We start from the raw sequence: 16,286 nt of genomic DNA, 5'->3' as shown, positions 1-16,286 counted from the left end.
CCCTGCAAGTCTGGCTTTTCCCAAAACTAAAATTATCTTTGAAAGAGAAGAGATTTCAGACTGTTGATGAGATTCAGAAAAGTATGATGGGGCAGCTGATGGCAATTGGGAGAACTGTGTGAGATCCCAAAGTGCCTGCTTTGAAGGGGACTGAGGCTTCATTGTCCTATGGATGATGTTTCTTGTATCATCTTTAATAAATGTCTCTTTTTTTCATATCACATGGCTGGACACCTTCCGGGAAGACCTTACATGAAGCACTGCCATTGTTGGTCCTTCATGACCTATCCCATCCAATTTTATCAACGAGTATCTTCCAGTTTATTTTTATTTGTGTATCCAGAGTTTATGTTAAAAAGACAAATCATTTGCTCCTCTGTATATACCATATTTAATCAATTCCAACTTTTCTAAAGGGACTTGTCATTGAGTGTCTCAGTACCATTGCTATTAATCAATACATCTTTTAAAGAAAATGTTTGTCTTACTCCTTAAAATTAATCTTCTCTTCTTGGGTTTTGACCAGTACACTGTAACGAGATTGTCTATAATATGAATTAAATAAAGCACAGGTTCCCTCCTCTCATCTTCAACACAATTATAACTGGATGCTTCCTTCTGGCACTTCTGTGCTGACCACCTGAAGCTAACTAATGACTGCAAAGGTAAATAACATCCCTACCGTATTGCTAACCTTTCATGGCCCAGAAATCTATGACTTTTCCTTCCCAATTACCAACTGCCTGTAGCTTATAGGTTAAGAGCACAGTCTTTGGAAATTGTCAGATCTGAGAAATCCTCTACAAGCTCCAGTTTCTCTTCTGCAAAATGTTGATTTTCATATGATAGGTTGTTTTGATGATTGAAAGCATACTGTACATAAACTTTCTTAAAACAATGCTTGGCTTATGATGCTCAATAAATGAAACTAATGTTTTTATTATTATCTTTAGCAAAATCTTGTATTTTCTGAGCACATAAAATGTTTCCATAAATGACTTTTGTTTTATACAATTACTAATACAGGAGCTTTTTTTTTTTTTTTTACTTGAGTTTTGTTGACAGTATTACAGATGTCCCCATTTCCCCCGACCTTTGTCCACCTCCATTCAATCTTGCCCCTGCTTCCCTCTGGCCATCACCACACTGTTGTCTGTGTCTATGGGTTATACATACATGTTCTTTGGCTACTCCCTTCACCTTTTTTCATCCAGTCCCCTCTTCCTCCCTCCCCTCAGACAGGTGTCAGTCCAGTCCATGTACCCATGTCTCTGTTTCTATTTTGTTTGTTCATTTATTTTGTTCATTAAATTCTATGTCCCCCCCCTCCGGCAGCCGTCTGTCTCAAGAGACGATGGTGTAGCTTCTTAAGAGTCTATCTGCACCGCCGAGAATGGCTGTGCAGTCCGACTCGGGAGTGACACGGTATCTGTCTCCTCCCGTGTTGAATCGACATCTTGCGATGACGCTGGAGTGTCCTCTCCAGTGAAGCTGAAGCTACAGAGCCTGGGCAGGGTGATATGGAGGGTCTGCCATTGCCCATGCAGCAGACCCCCCCCTCTCTTCGCAGCTGAAGGGTCCAAGGGAAAGACGGAGTCAATACAGCTTGGCTTCAGGTGCGCCGCAGGAGTTGCCGGTGTTGACTACAACGTCAAACCGCCTTAGGGACTCCGGCTCCGGATTTTCTGTCGGGGTTTACTCCCTTAGCCTTTCCCCTGAAGAGGTATGCCGCAAGGCAGCGGAGGTTTTTTGGAGTCAGAGTTTTCCTTCTCTGATGTGCCCTGACTGGAAGATCGAACCAGCGACACTTAGCTCGCAGGCCGACGCTCAATCCACTGAGCCAAACCCGCCAGAGATTAAGTGAGATTATATGGTATTTGGGGTTTTTTGAAGATATTTTTCTTTTTTTAGATATCATGGGAAAGAATCAGTATAATTTAAGCAGCAAGTGTTCAAGGCCCAGTTCTATTAGAGACAATCAAATCAGGGTGACTTTATTAAAATGATGGATCATCTTTGGTCCTCTGTATCCTTGCTAAGAAGTGAGGATTACAGAACTAGGTGCATTGTAAATTAGCATTAATTTCACTATGCCTTCATAAATAAATAGTATGTTTATACATGAGTTGTCTTGCTGAATTATTCTTTAATATATTAAATTAGTGACATTAATTTCCAGAAAAATAATTGTTTATATGCCAATTTGTAGTGTTCTTTCATTTGCATTGTTCCTTCAGTGACTATGGTTAATTCAACAGTTATAAATGTATTTTTAATTAAAATATATTTAACATCTAACGCTGTATAAATTTCAGGTGTTTACTATGCTAATTTGATACATTTATATATTGTAATATTATTCCCATTGTAGTGCTAATCATCATATGTTACATAATTATACTTTCTTGTTAGTTGTTGGAATAACTAAATTCCAGTTTCTTAGCAAGTTTGATGATTATATTACGATATTATTTTCTACATTTACTATACATTAGATCTCTAAGATTTATTTACTACTCATTAGAAACTTGTACCCTTAAACAACATCTGTCCAGTCCCACTTCCCCCATTCCCTGGTAACCACTATTTTACTCTCCATTTTTAAGAATTTGGGTTTTTTAGATTTCACATGTCAGTGATATCATACACACTGGTCCTTCTCTGTCTAATTTCACATTGTATAACGTGCTCAACATCCATCCATGTTGTGGCAAATGACAGGATATCTTTTCTCAAGGCTGAATATAATTCCGTGTACAAATATACCACATCATCTCCAATTCATTCTTATCAATCCTACACTTAACTATGTGAACAAAACATCGAAATGGTAAATTATTTATGCATTCTTTTCTTCAGCGTATGAGCAATTTACATATATACATACATATAAACATGTATGTTTCTTAATTAAGGCTCTTTAGAAATAGGCACAAATTGGATTGCTTGTGGTCCATTGAAAAAATGCCTTTCGTGGAGAGAGTGGAGTAGGCCTGGGAAGGGCAAAGAGCTAAGAAAAAGTGTGGTCAACAGGGGCAGAGCTCCAGACAGCCTTTCTGACCTACACATCTATCGGTCATTAGCAGTGGTGGGATGGTGAGACTTCCCAGGCAAAGTGTCTCCCATTGACCACAAGCAATTCTCCTGAAAAGGGAGCGAACATGGACACTTAGTAACCAATACCCACGGCAGCTGGAGTCAGAGACATTGCCCCTGGGACAGAATCTCTGTGAGCTATGTAAACAACTTCTACCACTCAATGGGATAATATGTGCATTATTATATTGGTGCATATTTAAAGGTGCTATAAAGAATAGTGAAGGCATTTGTCTTCTCTATGACTCAGCTATCTCATCTGAGAAATAATAGTGCAGAGTAATTTAACAAGCTCCCCACTCCTAAATTTCTGTATCTGTTTTAGGAAAAGAGAAAACAAGGTTCTATTTTTTCTCTCTCATTACCTAGATGCGTTTATTTGCTAAGTCATTGACTTTTACTAGTATTGGTTTTAATGCATTTCTCAGCTTTGGTACTAATGCAATAAAGAAAAAAAATACCTAGTGTTGTGAGATCAATAAATTTTAAGCATGTAAAACATTTTATAACAGTTTCTTGCACAGAGTAAATGTCCCATAAATACTAACAATTATAAGTGTCTGTAAACGGGTAAAATCTAGTAAATTTTGTGAAATTTACTTTAAGTATAATGAAATTGTTTATTATCATGAAGTTTATAAAATAAATAAATAACTTGTTAAGAATTACATAGTTAAGGCTTTTACATGAATATCCTGGCATCTAGCTGAACTTGCAACTCTAGAGAAGGAAAGTTAGTAAGAAAATATCCAGAACCAAGGAAAAGAATTGCTATGTTTTGTCAGGCAAATTATACCTTCTGTGTTCTAAAATTTAGTGTTAACAAACAAAATTTTTGTACAGGACAAACTTTTCAAAACAAACCTAGATTTATTTCATGGCTGGGACTGAGTCATGTATGGTAATTCTTAAAATTGTAGGTACCTTATAGGTATTTAATAAATATTTGTTGAAAATATGCTAGGTATAAAGTAGGATCAATAGTAGAGATGTAAACATATTTCCCCAGGTGAGTACTCCTTAAAGTTGCTCAGGCTCCTCCGTTATAAAAGCCAGAAGTTAACTTCATAGTTACAATTAGGATCATGCAGTGCACACTCTGAAAATGTAGTTGAAAGAACATGATTTTTTAAAAAATCACTTAAGATTTTACCAATTATAAATAAAAACAGGAAATATCTAGGGTAATTTCTTACAGTCTTTTTAGATGTTTGAATTTCTTTTTTAATTGCAAAATAGAGTCAGACTTTTCCCCCCAAAGTTAAGATAGTTAATATATGATATACTTGGAAGGTAATAAAAAAACTGCCACTTTAAAAATCATCTGCCACTGAGCAGTTTTTTAAAATGAGCTTCTTCTTTTAAAAAATCAATAGCTACTCAAGTTGTTCAGAAGGAATTGTAAAAATACAGAAACTCAAAACTCACATTTTCTAGTAATAATAATAGTCACTATGTACTCTTTGCAATACTGCTTTCAAGGAAGAGGAGGACAAAAAAGTGAAACTTTTGTTATAAATTTCCCTGCAGTGTTCAAAATTAGAAACTAGCTTGGTAGTTTTAGAGATTTATAGTATAGATATCTGGTTCAGGAGACTCATACCCTGGCAAGGAGTAAAGTAGAAGAACAATAACACATAAGAATATATAAAATTCAGATGCCATGATTGAATTCATAAACTTGGGATTCACAATGACAAGAAGAATCTTGCAATTAAGAATATACCATTAGATTGTTTTAGTTGTTGTTGTTTGTTTTTTTGTTTTTTGTTTTGGTATTGAGTTTTGTAAGTTCTTTATAAATTTTGGATATTAACCTCTTATCAAATGTATTGGTGTATATGTTCTCCCATATGTTTTTTATTCTGTTAATGGTTTTCTTTGCTATGCAAAAATATTTTAGTTTGATGTAGTCCCATTTGTTTATTTTTTCTTTTATTTCTTTTGCCTGGGAGATATAGCAGATAAAATATTGCTATGAGCAATGTTCAAGATTTTACTGTGTATGTTTTCTTCTAAATTTTTTATCATTTTGGGTCTAATATTTGTCTTTAATCCATTTTGAATTTATTCTTGCATGGTGTAAGAAGGTGATTTAGTTTCATTTTCTACATATATCTCTCCAATTTCCCCAAGAGAACTTATTGAATAAACTATCTTTAGCCTATTGTATGTACTTACTTCCTTTGCCAAATATTAAATGATTATAAAGGTGTGGGTTTATTTCTGGGCTCTCTATTCTGTTCCAATAATCTCTGTATCTGTTTTTCATGCCAGTACCATGCTAATTTGATTACTATGGCATATTCATTATTGGCATATAAAAATGCAACTGATATTTTAAAATGGGCAAAGAACCTGAATAGACACTTATCCACATGCCCAATAGACATATAAAAAGATGCTCAATGTCACTAATCATCAGAGAAATGCAAAGTAAAACCAGAGTGAGAGTGCACCTCACACCTGTCAGAATAGCAAAAGGGAACACTTTCCCACTGTTGGTAGGAATGCAGACTGGAGCAACCACTGTGGAAAGCAGTATGGAGATACCTCAAAAAATTAAAAATAGATCTGACTTTTAAACCAGTGATCCCACTTCTGGGAATATATCTGAAGAACTCAAAACACTAATTCAAAAGAACAAAAGCACCCCTATGTTCATTACAGCATTATTTACAATCACTAAGACATGGAAACAGCCCAAGTGTCCATCAGTAGATGATGAGTGGATAAAACAGCTAGGGGACATTTACACAATGGAATACTACTTGGCTGTAAAAAAGAAAATTTTACCCTTTGCAACAGTATAGATGGACCAGGAGAACATTATGCTAAGTGAAATAAGCCAGTCAGAGAGAGATAAATACAATATGATCTGATTTACATGTGGGATCTAATGAACAAACTGAACTAACTTTATCTCTATTGGAATATGCAAGAGATACCTTGCCCTTCCCCCTTCTATCTGTAATCTCCATCTCTCTCCTAAAGACATCTGTGATAACAATAAGGGTCCACCCAGATGATTTACTTATCTCAAGATCCTTAACATTTGTGAAGACCTTATTCCCCCCTCCCAAATATGATAACATTTACAAACTGCAAGGATTAGGACATGGATGTCTTCTGTGGCAGAGGTGGGTGTCATTTTTAACCTGTACAATAGTCAATTCCAGACTTCTCATTTTCTTAAAGTCCAGGTGAGATCTGATTCTAACTTTTTGTCCATTGAGCAATTGAAGAAAGAATTGATTGTAGGCTTGTTATGACAGTTTAATACAGTGCCAGGGGAAATTTTCAGAGCCTTGTCTCCGGTTGTTCAGATATTAATTAGTTTGGTCTGAACAAAGCCATTGTGGTTCTGGACTATAGATGGATATACCTCCTCACTATCTGAGGAATTGCTAGGCACTACTATAAAACAAGATACAATCTAAACTAAATTAAAAAAAAAAAACAACTTATACTTTGTATAGTCAAACAATGTAAATATATTGGAAAACATTTGTGCTAGAAGGGTAACAAAATTCAATAAATTTTAATGAACTCCATATAGGCAGTCATTGTCATAATAATGTCATCAAGGTAGACCTCACTAGAAGTCCAGTGATATAATTACTGGCTTCAATCTATTGGAATTTCTCCGGATCTAGTTAGGAAGATGCTTTAATAGCTCACAAATAAAAACATATTGCAAAAGGAACCAAGTAATCATCTCTTTCTAACATAGTGACTCTTCATCTTAGAAGATATTGAGGAAAACAGAGATAAACAAAACAAATACCAAGGTAGGTTTTATCTGTGCAAAGGGAGAGGAAGAGAGTGAAGTGTAGAAGAAAACAGTTAATTCATCTCCTATTCACTATTAATTCACTATTGCTGAGTATATCCACAGGTCATAATGATCAAATACTTTGTAAACACTTTCATGATTATACATTACTAATTTCATAGTAAACTTCTATTATAATGAAATTTCAATAGAACTCAGAAGAGCTAAGTGCACTCCTACAGTATCTGATACATTAACTTACTGATGTTTGGCATTCCTTATGTTTGAAATTTTCTTAAGAGAGAGCAAAACTGTTCATCTTTCTATTGGGTGTAGATTAGGATAGCATGGATGTCAGAGATGCACTGAAAGATGAGTGGGTCAAATTTTAGGATTTAAATATCTGCTTGTCCTTTGATTTTAACTAATTAAGTCACTTACCCATGAATAGTAATGTTAATTTTAAAGGTTGTTAGTGGACTAAGATAAAAGATGTTTCAAGGTAGGTATTTCATAAAAATATAATTTCAAATCAGAAAATGTAGACACCTCTGGGAATTCATTCACAGTAAACATTACAACAGGTAATTAATTTTTTCTCAAAAGGAGAAGGGAAGTATCAAATTAACCCTACAGAGAGTAATCTTTTGTCTAGAGGTAATTTATTTATTTATATTAAAATGATGTGAAATCCAGACAGGAGAGCCTTTGTTCTTTCTTTGCATTCTGCCTGAAAGGCCCCATCTATCCCCATCTTTTCCTTTTTAGAGGTTAGTAAATCTTAGTCATTCTAATTGGAATCCTAGGTTAGAAGAGAGAGCTTTAGATTGTAAGAAGTAAGAGTTCCCAGGGCTCTCTGATGTAATTTAATAGCCTGAGAATCCTTCCCTAACATTAAAGCCTCCTCCTCCATGATTTCAGTCAAGGACACTCTACATTCCTCTTTGCCCTATTCTCTTGCTGGTTCCAGTCCATGTAGTTATTGCACATAGTGCTTATTCATCCACAATAATGAATAATTATTCTGTGACAGTGATTACATGAAAATAATTTTCAATAATTTCCCAAGGGGAACATTCTTTTCTAGCCAATTTCTTCAAGTCAACTAAAAAGGATATCATGTGGAATTGCCTGCATTTCACACATTGTTCATTAAATCTCTTGATCGCCTGGCATTTCCACCATTCCATCATGTCACTGTCTCTACTGTCCATTACTTATCTTCCCAGGCCGTAGGAACAAAATGACTGTAATGTCCTTGAGGTTTTCTATGTAGTTACATAGTCAGTCAGGTCATAGCAGTTTCCCTGGTGACACTCCAGGGTAGTTTCTCAACTCTAGGTCATTTTTCCCGGCATACACACACACACACAAACACACACAGAAACACACACAAGCAATAAAAGCAATATGTGAGTTAGTGAGAAAAGAATAGATGGTACACAATTCATTTAAATATGCTAATATAAGGCTCCTAATAATCAAAATCATCAAGGGTACTTGATTTAAAAAAAGGGGGGGGGGTGTATTGTTTCATGTTGTTTTGTTTTGTTTTGTTTCCTAAAAATACTGAATTAGAGTCTCTGGAAGTGAAGCTCAGATTTCAGCATTTTCAATAAGATTTCCAAATGATTCTTACCTTTTGAGAACCCTTTAAAAGTTATACATGTGTGGAGTCACTTGAGAAGTTCTCTAAAGCTGGTTAGAGACCATTAATTTGTAACACATTGAAAGTAAAAAGGAACACTCTCAAAAATTATTGCTAAGCATAATTAATTTATATTAGGGACATCCCAGACAAACAAAAAAATACTGCTGTTTTAGTAACTGAAACTAAGACACATTTTAAATATAAAATCCAGGACAGACTAAAAGTTTTGGATGTATCCTAGACTGTTGGCTTCATATTATTCCTACTCATATCCAATTAGCACTGCAGATTGTCCCTCCAAGTTATTGCTAAAGCCAGCTCCACTGTCCGAGATCAAACCCTCATCATTTATCTTCTAGATTATAGTGTTGGGCTGATATCTGCTCTTGCTCTCTAGATTTTTGTCTTTATCCCATTCTTGCTTCCCAACTGATGCCAGAGTAATGATGTATAAATTACTATTTTCTTATTATGCCTGAAATTTGTAAATGTTTTGACATGATTTAAACTATAATAATAAGCAGAATAAACAATAAAATTAATGTAGACCATAATAATTTTGATATTAATAATAAATTATTTAATGGGACAAAAACAATGTTCTTATTTACCCAGTACAAATGTTACTTAAAAATACCAGCTGGCAAACTGCCCTTACCCTTTCATGTGCTCCTTGCCCACTGTAGAACCACCCTGCCTCTGCCCTCAGACCTGTGTGGACATCCCCAAAATCTGGCAACAAACAAGGCTAAGCCTGGCATGGCTATGTCCTCCTGGAAATGTTCTAATAGATCATTACCCGTGTTGTACTAGTTATGAAATATTTTTAATATCCACCCTTAGAATAAATAATTTCATTTTCATGGTACACAAGATTCCTCCTGATCTGGCTTTTTCATACCTCATCTGTTCCATGGTCCAGCTCCTGCCACTCTATGCTTCACTGCTCCGAAAAATGACATCTTCCCCCATGTCTTCAGGCTTTTGCATCCGCTTCCTGAACCACTCTCTTTCCCTAACTTCCTCTTAAATTCTTACTTTTATTGTTTGTATCTCAGCTTAATTAATATATATTTTTTCATAATAGTCTCCCTTAGCCCCTATAGGCAGATTTGAATACTTTTCCTATGCTCACATGTCACTTGGACATATCTCTAAATCAGTAATTCTTAAATGTGTCTTCCTTTCTTTCTTTCTTTTTTTTTTTTTTTAACATATGTCTATTTCCCTTCTAAACAGTTAATATTCTCAAACCCTGGATTTTCATGTATACTTATTCCCCATCCTTAGCAATTTTTTTGCATGCAGTGTATGTCAATATATAACACATGAAGAATAAATAATGAATAAAAAATGCTTACTTGAGAGAGTACATAACTGAAAAAAAAGTTGAATAAAATCAACCAGAGAGGGATTTCATGATGGTGATACATTCTGAGCTGAACTTCGAAGGAGCAATAGACAGGGTGGATTGGAAATGGGGGAGATTTACATTCCCAATGCAGCCAATGACAAAGCAGAGCACAGGGAGAGGAATGAGTCCCTAGGTGAGTGGAGAATGGCAATATTGGGTTAGTAAGTGAATGATACAGAAGAAAGAGAATTATTTCAACACATTTTGTACCAGTTTGAGGAATTTACAGCTACACCACCGAACCAGTAAACATAAAGCTTTAGCTCTTCATAAAATAGCCTTGGGGTTGTAACACGTGGCAGTTTATTCATCTCTGGGGCTTGGTTCCAACTTTACACAATGTCACCATTTGTGTCTCAGAAAGATGTAAATCTATGTTAAGCGCTAACCAATCTCCCTGTGCTTGTACTTCCCAAGCTCATCCTGTTCTCTCAAAGGTCAGGTGATAGCTGTTTGGACCTGCTGGCTCATTGTCACTTAAGAATGTGGCTCTCTGTCAAATGTTAATCTCCTTAAAATAAAGACCCAAGGAATAAAGAAATCCATTATTGAGTGATTTTTATGGATGTTGCTACAACTGGCACTGGCTTCTTGATCTTTGGCGTGTGACCTTTTATGTTTGTTTTAATAATTCTCTGGTGTTCAAGTGTCCTCTATGACTCAGTAGAAGCCAGTCCTTGTGGCTGTATGTTTTTATTCCTCGTTCAGGAAAACACCTCATCTCCTTTTAATATGAAACTTATGGATGAACTGCAGCTGTCTATTATTATTTTTCCCTTTGTAAGGTAAATAATTACCCCAAGAATACTCATAGCCACAGTGAAAGCAGCATTGCCTTCATCAGGTTAAGTAAATTCTAGCCTGGGATTTCATTATTTTTTTCCAGTTACACAAAACTGAAAGTAACCTATCATTTCACTGTAATCTTAAGGAAAAGCAAAATATTTTACAACATTGGGATCCTTGCCTGGGGTTGGAAAACAAATTATAATTATAGATTTATGTATATGAATAACTAGTGCTGATCCCTCTGTGGTGTCAGATCATCTTATTTATTCAAGTGATACAGTCCTTGGCAAATTTCTTATATGGAGTAAAGAAACTATTATGTCTGACAGAAATATTTTTAGGTATAATTACCACATATACTGTCCTCCAGTTTTTAAATTTTTCCTTTGTCCTGAGTTGGGTCTTCCAGTTATTTTTCCACATTTCCTACTGGCTGAAGGGTACTCTCCCCCCACCCACAAGCCTAGGGAAACATTTTTTGCCATCAGTCTGAAGTACCATAGGGGACCTGTGTCCTGGTACAGCAGGGGCACCGTCTGCTTTATTTTACTGTTGTTGTATTTTTTAAATTTTAAGTTAGAGTTGAACATACAATATTATATTATTTTCAGGTATAAAAAATAGTGATTAGACATTTATGTAACTTGTGATCCGATAAGTCTGGTATCCATATGACACTATGCATAGTTATTACAATATTATTGATTATATTCCCTATATTGTAATTTACAAGAAAGATATTACTTTTGTAATCATGGTTCTGAAGTTCTGAGCCAGTTTTTGACTCTCCCAATGATCTTCATTTTATTGCCTAGTTTATTTTTTTACACTTCTCTCTATCAGTTCCAAATGCAGGGTTTTTTTTTTTTTGTTTGTTTGTTTTTTGTTTTGTTTTTCCTTCTAGTAAGAGCACGATGAGCTCCTGATGAAAATCACACTCCTCCTTGCTGATGAAGCTCCAGCTACATGGGACTTTCTAATGTTTGTCAATGAAAGCTCATTCCCACTGTAGGAACTTTATACTTTCTGGACTCTGCCTGGATTGCTGTATCCTGTTCCCCCACCCTCAGGTTTCATGTCTAGCTTAATCAGACCTTTCAGATTTTAGTTCAAACACTTCTCCTTTAGAAAGGCCTTTCCTGGCTCCCCTAGACTGCACTGCACGTGTAAGCTCAAGACAAATTTGCTAAATAAATGCCAGGATGAATCTGTTATTATACAGGTTATATCTCAGGAAATGAAAAGATGCTGGGAGTACTGGAAAGGTATGGATGAGATGAGAAATCCAGGAATCAGTATTGACTACCCACTCACATTTATTTAGCATTTCACAGTTCACAAAACAACTTCAGATATATCATTTGAAGTTTTGAACTCTTATTATGAAAAACTGTTATTTCTATCTCCATTTCAAAAGAATTGAGGCTTAGAAAAGTTAAATAATCTTTCAAGGTCATGTAGCTAATAAATAGGAGAAGTTGGAAGTTAAAGTATATTTTCATCTAAACATTTAATATTTTGTCTTTCATAACATGTTGGAGTCCCCTGACTTAAATTTAAGATCTGGAAGAATAGAGATTCTAGGTAAAATATTAGCATTATTAGGGAAATGACAGTTATCACAAGTGGAACACTGTTATGGATATTCACATACTTTTCCTGTGACAGAAATATATGTGCAGCCCTTTGTGCTGGTTCCAGTTTAGCTTCTTCCTGGTTGTATCACTAACTGCTAACTCTACGCTAACTCCATGTTTTCTCTTCTTCAAATGGGGATAATTATAGTATAAATTCCATGGGATGGTTGTGAGAATTAAAGCAGTTTATATATATAAAGCTTTAAATCATTACCTGTTAGAGTAATGCTCAATACATGAAAACTACTGTTATGATTATTGCCATTGTTGTTAGTAGTATTATTTTGCATGTGTATTTACTGAAGACCTTCTCTCCTCTCAAAAGAATACTAAAACCATGAGCTATGTAACTATTTTATTTGTAATTAATTTTTTAATATCATTAATTGCATGAAAAGAAGATTCTTCTTTATTTTTTAATCTTAGGCCTTTGGTTGGATGTGGCTTGATCCCTGACACTTTCCTTCTGATGATCCAGCCAGCCCCAAACAAAAGATATATCTAATTGATACTGGATTTGATCTGCAACTATAAGTTACAAAGGAATAAGGCCTCACTGTAAAATACATCAGAACCATAATATTTTAATGGTTGAAAGAACATTAAATATCATCTGATGTTTAACTCAATCCCATGAACACAGATATTAGAAATTCTCCATACTTGGAAATATCTGATACACTATGGATTTTGTAACTCTTCATAATTTCTTTTAGTGGGGATATATTTGTTTTTTTTCTCTTCATGTTGCTACAAAGTAGATCTTTTTAATAGATTTTACTAATACGTAAATTATATTTCGACTATAGAGACCATCAATCAGATTAGTCTACTGGCAGATATCAATGCTGCATTTAAAAGAGAGAACTCTTGGCTCATCTCTATGACTCTTATAGGGAACTCCTGAGATTCCTAGTAAAAAGGGAAGAGAAGTGGTTATATTCTCCTTGGAGACTTGACACTCAGAAACTTCTTTCTCTAACCTCCCCTGAAATCCTTAATAAGACTACAGAAAGAAGCAACAATCACTCCCTACAAAAATTCCAGCAACACAGCCCTGGCTGGTGTGGCTCAGTGGATTGAGTGCTGGCCTACAAACTAAAAGGTCACTGGTTCGATTCCCTGTCAGGGCACATGCTTGATTTGAGGGCCAAGTTCCCATTTGGATGTGCACAAGAGGCAGCCCCACACATGGATGTTTCTCTCTTTCTCTTCTCCCTCCCTTCCCCTCTCTCTAAAAATAAATAAATAAAATCTTTAAAATTTTTTTTCTTCAGTGAAGCTTAGTCTGGTAGAGTGGTTCTCAACTCCTTTTAGACCCAATTCTACTTTTTATCACAAAACACTTTAAACTCTTTATTTTTTATTTTTTTAGTATTCTGAAAAGAAATTCAGGACTAAAATATCCAGGGCTTCCCCTAGAGTATGTAAAATAGTTTCTGCGGGACCCCTTTCTATGCAAAACATTTAACTCACTTCAAGGCAACATGTAAATGCCATTCTGGGGGCCCAATGTCATTTGATCCTGTGAGAAAAAAATATCACTCTGACCAGTGGGCACAATCCACTCACCAGGCAGCCCGCTTGGAATGAAAGCACTGCATGAAGCCTGAGGCAGTTTGGATTGTGATGCTCCTGGAGGCAGCTAGACTTTATGTGTGGGGAAAAGGGCTGGAGAGCAGGCCACAGAGATGTAATCGGGGTACTGGGTGGAAGGGGCAAAGGGGGAAATAGTAGGACAATTGTAATAGCCTAATCAATAAAATATAGTAAAAAATAACCATTATAATGTAATTGAGAAATAAAAAATAAATTAGTAATAAATTACATATATTTCAATACAGAAATTTTGGTAGATGACTATGCCAAAAGACAAGGTAATTTTCAGATTCTTAAAAGCTCACTTAGTCAGTACATATGTATTTAAAAATATAACATCATAAGTCATCAGCTATTTGCACAAGAAGTACAGGAAAATGAAAGAACAGAGATATGGGTAGACATAAAAAAATAAAATTAGGATAGTTAATTAAGCACCAGAATACTTGTGTGTAATAAGAGAAAGAGAGAGATAACCTTAAATGAAATTGAAATTACATGGCAAGGTAAATTAAAGACTAAAAATTGGATAAATAAGGAAGTTAATATTTCCTTGTAAATAAGCTCAATGCTACTTACAAATGCATTGTTAAAATAATCCCTTGTGATATAATAAGGGTCTTGGGATTCAACTGTGCTTTGGAGTGAAAATTTTTAAGTCCCCATACTATGTCTAGACCTACTGGGGTCTGCAGTGCCATGCAGGAAAGGTGCTCAAACCTAGATCATTACTCACATGGACCCCAGGACTCAGGTTGCTCTCCAACCCTCTACATATGGAATGGGATTGATGAAGGAGCACACAGTTATATGTTTTATCTTGAAATCCCAGCACATGTTGAATCACACTTTCAATCTCTGGTATTTAAAATAACTTTGGAGACCATATTCTTGAAGAGGTGATTGGGACTATAAGACAGGTTGGAAAATAAACAGTAAGTCAAGAAGCTACAGAGAAATTGTGTGATACGCTACTTAAGACAATATCCAAATAATATTTAATATAATCTCTGACTCCAGAAAGACTGCCTGTATTGTGTGACAAGAGAGCTGGAAGGGGCTAATGATTTCAAAGTAAAGACAGTATGGTCCAAAATTACAGATATGTCTCAATTTTCTTGCCCAATCTCTGTGTGGGCAGTAGAATCAGATTCAGTAAGTGAATGCCTAACTCAGAGTTTGTCTTGTAAACCATTTCATATTTTCCTTTTAAACTATAAGTTTCCTGGAAATTGTTTAATGGTAACATGTTGTTAGTGTACAATAATTATTGTACATTTGAAAAAGAATATGAACTACTTCTATAATCAGAAAAAAACAGCATTTCATTTGCATAATTTGTTTTTACAAACGTGAAAATATCCTAAGAACCAGTGATAGAGCACAAAAGAGAAATCAAGATTTTTTTGTCTTTAGGGTATGATTATCTTCATGATGTTGACTCTTCTAGTTATTAGATAAATATAATTTCTAGTTATTGAAAATTTTGTGGGCAAATAAATGAAATAATGGGTAGTTTGTGTATGTAAATCTAAAGATCTGGACAAATGATTTTCTGATGTGTTTTCCTATTTAGGACAAATATGGTTCTAGTCTTATTATTGCTCCCCTTGCTGAGGTTGTCCTTTAGCCTGGAAGCATGATTCTTTGGACCATGATTATTAATTATTGACCATGCGTAACAGTTTTCTCATATTCTTACAAAAATTCAACTTCATAAATCCTCTTGTTCCTTTTTTTTTTTTTCATGTGTTAGTGAATCTGGAGGCATTTGACAGATGTCCAAAGTGGATCTTTCCACCCTCAAATACTGGCATTACTTGTAGATTACAGGGTGAAGCAAAGGTAGATTCACAGTTGTGAGAACAAAAACAGTTTTTTCTTGTGTTATTTATTAATTATTATGTTATTTCTCATACAAACAATCCCTATATTTTTTTACTATTGAGACAGAACTAAAGAGGGTGCAAACACCTGTAATTGTAACTAAGCTGCATTTCTGCAGACAGAATGCTGGTTCAAATGATGGGATTGGCATTATATCTCACAGAGCTCCAGCATCGGGCATATATGGCAAATCACACAGAAAGAAGGTATAAATGTCATTACCTTGTAAAGCCTAATCATGTTTTAAGATTTGAGTGACATTGCAGTCCTGAAAAATCATTGTGCAAGTATTTAAGCAGTGTGAATGATTCAGGAATGAACACAGCATTTTCTTTAGTTAGTAGTACTTAAATTTTACTGACTAAATGTAGCCTATTTCCATACCTAAGAAATGGGATGAAATAACACCAACATTAATGACTTTGTATGTATATGGTA

Source organism: Furipterus horrens, unplaced genomic scaffold, assembly GCF_987537825.1.
Source record: "Furipterus horrens unplaced genomic scaffold, mFurHor1.1.pri manual_scaffold_6, whole genome shotgun sequence".
Taxonomy (NCBI): domain Eukaryota; kingdom Metazoa; phylum Chordata; class Mammalia; order Chiroptera; family Furipteridae; genus Furipterus; species Furipterus horrens.
This window is presented reverse-complemented; position numbering follows the sequence as displayed.